Source organism: Muntiacus reevesi, chromosome 13 (genome assembly GCF_963930625.1).
Source record: "Muntiacus reevesi chromosome 13, mMunRee1.1, whole genome shotgun sequence".
In the NCBI taxonomy this organism is placed as follows: domain Eukaryota; kingdom Metazoa; phylum Chordata; class Mammalia; order Artiodactyla; family Cervidae; genus Muntiacus; species Muntiacus reevesi.
This window is the reverse complement of record NC_089261.1, coordinates 9,049,597-9,059,820: the sequence shown is the minus strand read 5'-3', so window position 1 is coordinate 9,059,820 and position 10,224 is coordinate 9,049,597. Positions and strand designations below refer to the sequence as shown.

Genomic DNA, 10,224 nt, shown 5'->3' with positions numbered 1-10,224 from the left:
CAGAATCAATCATGTCTCTGTCGGTGTGACCTGGGCGCCCATGGCATAAGGACTTCCCCTCCGTGGGCCTAGAATCCTCATCTGGTGCACGTCACTCCCTGCAGCGTTGTTGGAGGTTCACGACAGCCTGGAGACAGCACCCGGCACGGGGCAATGAACACCCTGCATTCATCAGCTAGTCACTGATGAACCAGCTGGCCCTTCAGTGAGTTCTTTAGCTTGGAGGCTAAGGATGGGGCTCTGGAGCTGAGTGACCTGGCTGGAAGCCCAGCTTTACCACCTACTAGCTGTGTGGCCTTGGGCAAGTGACTTAACCTCTCTGTGTCCCAATTTTCTCATCGGAAAATGGGGGCAGAAATAGTGCTCACTTGGGTCCTTCTTGAGGTTTAAGTACCAAGTGCCTAGCGCGCTGCCTGGCTGTCAGCTATTTTGATTGTTCACGGCTGACGGTGACGTGGCAGGGCTGGGAATAGAACGGAGGGTGAAACACAGACGCGTCCCCTAGAAGGTCCCAGTGCAAGTGACAGACAGACCCTCACAAGCTAGAACAACACTGCGTCAGTGCTGTCCTGGGGGAGCCCAGAGCAGCCCCCCAAGGGGCAGGAAGTCTTCCAGGAGGTGGCCCCGAGCTGAGACACGAGGAGAGAGCAGGCGACTCAGTAATAAACATGTTCATAGGAATTTTGTGTAATAAAGTTATTGGAAAAGTGTGCAATCATGTGTTTACTATAGTCAAAAAGTTGAAAACAACCTAATCACCCAGCTCCAAATACTGTAATGGTTGAATAAACTATGGTACATTGAATGAATGGAATCATTAGCAGCTGTTAAAATATGGTAAGGTATATATACATAAACACAAATATATATAATCATTAAATGCAAAAGCAGGTTGCAATATGGTACATAGAGATTGACTGAGTCACTTTATATTTATATTAAAAAAAATAGGTGTGTGTGTTCAAACCAACATGTTAAAGATACTTCTCTCTGGGGAGCTGGGTTTAGGATGAAAATAGAATTTATATTTAAACAACATGAGGTCTGAACGTAGTTAAAGCTTTGATGTCATTTGTTAGCTTTCTAGGAATGGTACATGAATCTACATTCAATGATAGATCAGGTTTTTGCTTCCCAGTAACATTTACTAAAGGACTTCCCCTGGTGGCTCAGTGGTAAAGAATCCGCCTGCTGAGGCAGGAGATGCTGGTTTGATCCCTGGGTCAGGAAGAACCACTGGAGGAGGAAATGGTAACCCGCTCCGTTATACTTGCCTGGAAAATTCCAAGGACAGAGGAGCCTGGCGAGCTACAGCCCATGGGGTCGCAAACAGTCGGACCCAACTTAGCAAATCAACGACGACAACAACATTTGCTAAAATCCAGTATTACAGGACGTTCAAATTTTTGTTCATTAGATACTGCAAAAAAACCTTATCGCTATTTTAATTTACCAAGAAAAAAAAAAAAGGAAGCAGAAGGTCGTGAGGCCACGGATAGGGGCAGGAAGCAGGAAGGGCATCCAGGTGGAAGGAACCGCATGCACAAAGGCCTGGGGTGGGGGTGACCGGCGCTGGGACGTCAGGCAGCCACGCTCGTGCGCAGTCTGTCTGGAGCTCCGGAGGCTCTTGCTGGGAGCAGGCGCGCTTCCCACAGCTGCCCCGGGGCCTGCATGTGCTCCTGCTTTGTCCTCAGACGGTGGGCACCGCTCCCAGCTCCCGGAGGGGCGGGTCGTCCCGGGCAGACCTCGCCACGGCCGCCGCCCGCCGGCTCGCCACAGGCAGCCTCCCCAGAAGGCCCCCACTCGGCGCAGCTGGCCGCCCCCGCCCTCGGTCAGCCCCGTTTCCTGCCCCTCCCGCTCTCCTCCCTCCAGCTGTTTCTCTGGCAGAGTCCTGTCCCATTCAGCCCCCAGTGAGCAAAGAGGGCAGGACAGACCGGGGGTCTCCCTGGGAGCCTCCAGGGGACGAGGATGTTCCGGGAGTGCGCGCTCTGGGGACTCTGGGGGGCCCATGAATGAGGGGGTGAACTGCTTTCTTGGGCAGACGGCCCCAGGCAGAGAACAGCGTGACTTCGAGAAAGAAGTCGGGGAACACGGGTCTCCTGCACAGCCTCGAGTGACCTGGGACGACCTGGCCGGGACCAGCCACAAAGGTATCCCGCTGGGCTCTGACACCGATTGCCCAGAGGGGTCGGGTCGGGAGGGTGCGGGGGCATGGGAAACAGTGATAGAGAAGTTCTTTGGCTCTTGGTGAGATGTAGTTTTTGTCAAAATGGAAATAGCTCTATTATGATTTTCAGATTTCCAAAGTAATGCATGCCAGTTGGAAAAGCCCAGCGAGGTCACCATAGTTATAAAAAGCAGCGAGCTCTGTGTTTCTCTCCTGTTAACGCTCAGGACAACCCCACAAGGGAGGTACTTTCACTGTCCACATCCTACAGGTGAAGAAACTGAGAGTCCTACCGGGGGAGGCACAGGCTCAGCGCTGTGGACTCAGGTAGCGGGGTGCAGAGCTGAAAGTCTGTATAACCCACCTTCTTAGCTGCTGGAATGTCCCACCTCTCAGCTACAGAGAAGAAAGAGGGGTTCTTAACCCAGAGGTGAACCTTCAGGTGCCTCTCTGTATCACTCACTGACTGACTGACCAACCTGTGATGCTTGTGGAGTGCCTACAGTGTACCAGCCACATAGGAGCATCTAAATGTGGACACACACTCCCTTTTCTGACATCTTGTGTCCTACTCTGTAGTGAAAGTGTTAGTCACCCAGTCCTACTCTTTGCGACCCCGTGGACCTTAGCCCCCCCAGGCTCCTCTGTCCAAGGAATTCTCCAGGCAAGAATACTGGAGTGGGTAGCCATTCTTTCTCCAGGGAGTCTTCCCAACCCGGGGATCGAACCTGGGTCTCCTGCATTACAGGCAGATTCTTTACGGTCTGCGCCTCCAGGGAAGCCCATGTTTGGTACCCTACCTTGTCCTTAACCACGGGTCACGAACCTTCATCTGTATTATCTGTGTTCCTCCGGTATGCATTTTAAAGGCTGCACGGAGAAGACGGCTTGGGATTTATTAATCATCCCTCCATGTGGTTGCTTCCTTTTTTTTCTTCATGATTATAAACAGAGCTGCAGTGGCCACTCCTAGTACATCATCTTAGCCTGCGTGTCCTATGGACAGCCTTCCCAAGGTGAAATTGCTGGCTCAAAGGTTTGTGTGCCTTTAAGGCTTTCGAGGCTTTTGGCCACATTGTCCTAGAAGGTTGTGCTGGCTTGCACTCCCCTGGCGCAATATTGGGGTGTGATATTCTCACAGCCTTATCTACACTGGTTGTCACCTGTCTCCTAAAATCTCCCTGATGGGAAAGGTGAGAATAGCATCTGGCTGCTTGAGTTTGCATTTCTTCATTCATGCTGAATATCCTCTACACTCTTATTGTTCACTTTTGTGACTATCCTGTTCAAGTCCATTCCCATTTTTTTTTTTTTTCCTCTTGCTGGCATGTTTGTCTTTTTTCTTATTGATGTTTAGGAGTTCTTTGTATATGAATCCTTTGCCTGTACTATCTATTGAAAATATTCCAGTTCCCCACTCTGCTTTCAGATGAGCACGTTTTAAGTAGGTGAACCATTTGGACTAGCGTTTGGCAAAATTACAGGCAAATAGCACATCATTATACTCAAGTACCTCATACTTGATGTCAGTCTGATCACTCAGACCCATGTAGTTCAGAGAGGCCAGAGAACAAGAGGCCAAGTGTTGGGTCTGCCTTCTCTCTCTGTTCAAGTGCCCGGCCCCCAGCTTCCTTTTTGCCACCCCTGACCTCTTCTTCAAGATCAACATTCTCTGTGGTTCTTGCTGTTGATTTAGACTGAGTTGGATTAGACTCAGGACTTCTCAAAGGGCCATCCTGGGAGCATGAACATCAGTTTTTTTGAGTTAGAATCCCTGAGGATGGTGTCCGCATTTTGAACCAGCACTCCCTGACAATCTTGAGAACCACTGAGCTGGAATCCTTCAACATCCCCTTTGTCCAGGTTTCTGGGTTCTTTGCTGCCCACTGAGCTTCTTTTTTTCCTTCCTAAGCAAGTATCTATGCACTTCTGCGAGTCCACATGTCCTGTGTCAGCAGTTAAAGCCAGGAGGCAATGGTGGAGAAGAAGCGAAACTCAGTCTCATACCACAGAAAGTCAGATCACATTAGCAGTCATCCAGCCTGCGGGCTTTGACATTATTTTAAGCCACAGAACGCTTTCCTCCGATGAAAATACGTGGAGAAGTGCACTTTAAAGATAGATAAAAGTGATGTTATTCTAGTGGAGGACTCCAGACGGCAGCTCACTGAATCTCACAATCACTGCTGAAGGGCCTTTAGGAACCCTCATGGCTCTGGGGGGGCAGATTGAAAACTAGAAAATCTACTTCAGATCATTAAAACACCAACGTTTTTAATCATTGTTGAATTTGCTATGTGACCTTAGGCAAGGTATGCCCATTCTCTGGCCCTAGGCATCTTATTTGAAAATAAGGAGGTTAAATGTTGTATTAGTCAGGGTCGCAGCTGCAGTAACAAATAGACCCAACGTGTACAATGGCTCAAACCAAACAGATGTTTGTTATAAGTCAGGTATTTGTGAGTGGAGCCTGGTCCGCTTCCCCACAGTGATTCAGCGAGCCATCCCGTTGACTACTATCCCTTAGACATCATCACTGAGGAAAGAGAGCGTGGGGGAGGGATGTTTGCTTCTTAACTATTTTCTGTCACACATGAGAATTGGTCTTGGAGCTGATCTAGTTGCAAAGGAGGCTGTGAAGTGTAGCTTGTGGCTAAGGTGGCTCTTTCCCACTTACAGCTGTGTACCGTGGAAGGGAGAAAGAGTTTTTGTGGACGGCTCACTGTCTCCCCCACAAATACGGTGACCTCTTGGGTCCCTTCCAGTCTCTGGTTCTAAATTCTGAATTTTTGTTAGTTGATCTTAGAGTTAACACAGTGATGTTGGGCCCACAAATACTTTCCTATCCTCAAGATAATCCCCGTCAAATAAACCGAGTAAATGTCCACATTCCAGGCCCCTAAACATGGACTTTCCTGGAACATGGGCAACTGCCCTTCTCTTTCACTCCTGGAAAAAGGAAACAAAAATAACAATGTTATTGAGCTAAGCACTTTTACTGAACCAAAGGTTTTTGTATCCACTATCCCATTAAATCTCTCTACAACCCTCATGGAGGAGCTTCATGATTGGCATTCTCATTTATTTTATTTTTACTTATTTTTTTGTGTGTCATTTGTGCTTATATTTTTATAAAAAAATTTTTTTGGCCGCGCTGCACAGCTTTGGGGATCTTAGTTCCCCGACCAGGGATCAAACTTGTGTCCCCAGCAGTGAAGTACAGAGTCGTAACCACCCGACCGCCAGGGAAGTCACAGCATGTTTTTTTTCACATGAAGAAAGTGAGGCTCAGGAGGTGAAGGGACTTGCCCAAGGTCACAGGCTCAGAAGCAAAAGAACTGGGATTGGAACTCAGAAACTCTCGCTCCTGTCCCAGGGTCCCGCTGTGCACTGGAGGGCATGTGTACAAGGCTGAGTGCGTGTGAGTGCGTGTGTGCGATAAGGGTCAGGGTTTCCCTCGGGCTGTATTTCCCCAGGGTGCGGTATCAGAAAGTGGAAGTGTAGGAATCATGGTCCAGATCCCCAGAATGGGCCAAGCGTGCTTATTAGAAGGCAGCTGGGTGGGTGTCTTGGGCCAAGGAAGCCCAGCTCGACTCAGTACCACAGTCACCAGCCAGAAAAAAGAGAAGGGGGTGGCCCGTGAGCACACAGCCCGAGGCCGTCTGTGGGTCCTAGATGTCACTGAGGCCTTGACCTGGCCGGGCACATAGTAGGTGCTTGTGGATGATTTCCTGTGAATAAACTCCAGGAGTTGGTGATGGACAGGGAAGCCTGGTGGGCTGCAGTCCACGGGGTCGCAAAGAGTCAGACACGACTGAGCGACTGAACGGAACGGAACGGAACTGAAAACCCACGGGGAGTAAAGGCTTAACCCGTGGGAGAACTCGAGATGGGTCAGGCTCAGTCCCTGTTCTGAAGGTCTTGGGGGAGGGGAGGCAGGCTGGTCACAGAGACTTTTCTTCAGTCACTCAGGCAACGTTTATGAGCTCCTGCTCTGTGTCTGACACTCCCCAAGGCACTTCCTGCCCTCGTGGGACTTTGGAGGGACCGGGGGTCATAGTTACGTTTGTCCCCATATTAGATCTGAGGAAAGTGAGGCCCCGATGGGTTGAGTGACACCCCCAAGGTCCCTTGGTGAGATTAGGGACCTGGGGTTGGTCTGGCCCCCGGGCCAGGATTCCCTGTGTGGCCCTGGCTGAGGTCTCGGGCCTGGGGTGCAGGTTGGCGGTCACTTTGTGCTGCTTCTGGGTCTCAGGACACGGCGTTTTGCAGGCAACATTAGGAGACAGGTTAATTTACTCCTGTTTTGGAACCTCTATATTTTTGCCACGTTGGCACAAGCGTGATAGAGAGAGAATAGAATTTCTTGCCCCGCTGGGTGGAAGCCAGAGGCCTTGTTAGTTCTGTTGCTGCTGTCAGATTGGCACGGACTCTGCAGCCTCCCGCTCTAGAATTCAGATGTCTCTGCCTTTTAGCCTCCTGCCTCCTCTGTGCCCTTATCTCTAAGGGAAGGGATACTCTCAGGGCTGTTGGGGCTTAAATACACACGAATACACAGGAGCGCTTGCTGGTGAATTTCGCCGGTGGCTCAGACGGTAAAGAGTCTGCCTGCAATGCAGGAGACCCGGGTTCGATGCCTGGGTCGGGAAGATCCCCAGAGAAGGAAATGGCTACCCACTCCAGTATTCTTGCCTGGAGAATCCCCATGGACAGAGGAGCCTGGTGGGCAACAATCTCTGGAGTCCCAAAGTGTTGGACATGACTGAGCGACTAACACGCTTTCAGACAGGAGCGCAGCACGTGGCTAGCTTGATGAAGGCACTTCTAATTTTATTCTTGGGGAAGTGGGTATTGACATTCGCCTTTGAATGTCAGGGTTGATGTGGGCATCTTGTGCCCTGTGATTCCAGGTTGCCAGCGCAGGAAAGGTCATTTTGGCTAGACTCCAGGCTTTGTGCCTTGCCCCATGGGCTCTGGTGGGTGGGAAGGGGAGTGCTCCACCCACCATAGACACTCTGGCATCCTTGGAAGTGTCAGCAGCTGAGTCAGCAGGGGGGGTCAGCTGCTCTTCGGGCACACGTCAGAATCGGTTCTGCTTTTCTTGGGGTACATGTCTCGGATCCTCTGATCTTAGCCCTGGGATCCCGCTGAGGGCAGCTCTTGTGCAAGGAGGTGGGTGGGTAGGGTGATTGGTGCAAGAAACAGCAGCGAGCACGCTCAGTTTTAACTTCTGGGGGTCAAGGGTCAGAGAGACTTGAGGGCTGGTGGGGTGAGGCCAGGTAGACCCGGGTTCTGCTCCTGGGAGCCAGTTACCTCCGTGAGCTGGGGCAAGTCACATGACCTCTCTGAGTCTCAGTTTCCTTTTGTCTCAGAATTTTTTTAAAAGATTTTTTTGATGTGGACCATTTTTAAAGTCTGTGTGGAATCTGTGACAATGTTGCTTCTGCTTTACATTTTGGTTTTTTGGCCCCAAGGCATGTGAGACCTTAGTTTCCCGGTCAGGGAGCGAACCTGCAACCCCTGCATTAGAAGACAAAGTCTTAACCACTGGACCACCAGAGCACTCCCCGTCTGAGTCGTTGAGAGAACATCTGCCATGCTCAGTTAGTGATCTGGGGTGGTGTTTCGGGACAGGGGACATTCAAAACATGCCCATCCCTTGTTAGTGGACTTTGTTCGAACATTTGTCAGAATCTCTGATTTCCTGGGTGTGGAATGAATGAAGAGCTCAGATAGTCAGTGTATGAGCCTGCTGCTGCTATAACAACCACTGCAGACTTTGTGGCTTAAAACAATGTACATTTTTTATGATCTTAGCTTTCTGGAGCTCAGAAGTCTCAAATGAGTTTCACCCAGACCTTTGCAACCTAGAGCTATTGCTAAAGTCACTCCCATCAGTGCCCGCCTGGTGCATTCAGTGTGAAAACTTCCACAGGAGCAAAGAGGGCATAGCTTTGATTGGGGAAATCAGGAAACAGTGTCTGGTGATGGGAGCTTATATTTTGATATGGTTCCAAGGATGAGTTGGCTTTGAGTGCCTGGAGGAAAAATTGGCCAGAAATAAAAGATATGTTTGACTGGGAGAGCGGCATGAGCAGAGGTTTGGAGGTTTGACGTGTGTGGGGTATCGGGTGCAGCGGATGGAAGCAGGGAGTGGCCGGAGGCAGTCTTTCTGAAGGGCCTCAAAGGTCCCATCCAACTTTCTGGGTGGTCCAGTATGCCCCATTTCACTGGAACAGCATCTTATTGTCCCCTGACCTTGTCCTCCCCAAACTCGGCGCTTAAACTCAAACAATTTGGACCATCGAAGATTCCAGATGATCCCAAGATAATTGAGTTTGAAATTCCAACTTGGCAGAAGGGTATGTTGGTTTGTGGATTTATCTCCTGGATTTTCTGGCCCAGAAACCAGTTCAGAGGGAAGAGTATTTCTCTGTATTGGTGGCTTTCTGGACTGGATGTTGGGTCTCCTCTCCTAGGGTGCCCAGGACTTGCTGACAGCTGTAGGCATCGAGCTTGGAACAAACAAGGTGCTTCCTTCAGGGCTGATTTAGGATGACAACTGTGGCCTGCATGGGATGTGTTTCCTGGGGGAGAGGGCCACTGCCCGGTGGTGCCAGATGAACCAGGCTGGGCATTGAAGGGTCTGCTGCGTCCCCATTGCCAGGGGTAGAGCTGACTGACGTCAAGAGCAGGTCTTCTGGGAGCGTGGGCAATTTTCAATCTCTTTTATGACAGATGCGACTCACTGGGGGCCTCTTCAACTGTCAGGGATTTGGGCCAGGAAGAAAAAGAACATCCCTGATTGAGAAAAGAGCGGCCACCCAGGGTAGAAGCAGGACTCCGCCAGCTCATGGACCTGTCCTGAAACCCGCTCCGGCCCTCGCTGGCTGTGAGACCCCAGAAAGGACACTTAACTTCTCTGAGCCTCCGTTTCCACCACTGGAAATTGGGGGTGATAAAAGGACTTTCCTCATGGTGGGGGTGGGGGGCAGGCATTGGATGGTTTACGTTAGATGCTGAGTGGCACAGAGTTGGGGCTGACAATCACATGTGGCCTGTACATGAGGGGCCTGGCTCTGATGTCGGGGAGGGGGGAGCCATGGGAACCAGAAGTCCTGAGCCAGGAGAGGCTAGAAATGCCAGGGATGGAGGGTGCCGGGGTCAGAGATTCACCCCGGCTTCCCCCACTTGCTGGTGTGGCCTGAAAATACGGCAGGGTCGGGGAGGAGATCTCAGATCACCGTCCCCCTTTTCCTGGGGGGCATGGGGTCTGTCCGGCTTACATGGGCCTTTCTTTCTCTGTGTTTCTTCATCTCCTGTGAAAAATCCCAGACATGAAGGGAAATCAGAAGCAGGGTTCTGGGGAAGGGCAGGGCGACTTCCCAGAGGCTGACTGGGCCACGCCCTCTGTCTCCCCATCACTGACTCCTGGTGGGCCTGGGATCCATCAGCCTGGAGCCTGGGGTCTCCTCTCTGTCGCTGGGCTGGCCTCTGCTCCATGCATCCCGTCTGCTCCATATTCTTGGCCTCTCCCAGTTCTGGCAGCTCACATTTTCCAGGGGGCTGGGAAGCCAGCAGCACCCCAAAGTTCCTCCTTCTAGGAGCTATTTAAAAACAAGTTTATTTACTTATCTTTGGCTATGCTGGGCCTTCATTGCTGCGGGCTTTTCTCTAGTCGTGGTGAGTGGGGTTACTCTCTCATGGTGGTGTGCGGGCTTCTCACTGTGGCGGCTTTAGGTGCGAGGGTTTCTGTAATTACGGCACGGGGGCTCGTAGCTGTGGCACGTGGGCTGAGATGGTGCTCGGCATGTGCGATCTTCCCAGACCCGGGATCGAACCGGTGTCTCCTGCATTGGTGGTCGGATTCTTTACCACTGAGCCACCAGGGAAGCCCTCCAAAAGCTTTATGTGTTGTTTCCACTGCCTGAAGGGATTCGTCGTTTTCACTCCACCAAGCCTTGGCCGGACTTTTGCCCAATCCTGCTTCCTGCTGCCAAGATCCTCTTTGGGGACCAGTCATTTCTCTATTGGTATCACGTGGACTCATCACAAAA

The 10,224-nt window shown here is 51.0% G+C and overlaps 1 protein-coding gene across 3 annotated transcripts in view; it reads left to right on the top strand.

Moving 5' to 3' along the window:
• Positions 1–1,677: 1,677 nt before the first annotated feature.
• Positions 1,678–10,224, top strand: part of CMKLR1 (chemerin chemokine-like receptor 1) — a 67,187-nt gene continuing 58,640 nt past the window's right edge. For 2 of the 3 annotated variants that reach the window (XM_065904033.1, XM_065904032.1), the window contains exon 1: positions 1,722–2,150. The gene's annotated coding sequence lies outside the window, so the exon portion shown is untranslated. Of the gene's footprint in view, positions 2,151–10,224 lie in introns of all 3 variants that reach the window. The other variant, XR_010658812.1, reaches the window with a different exon arrangement.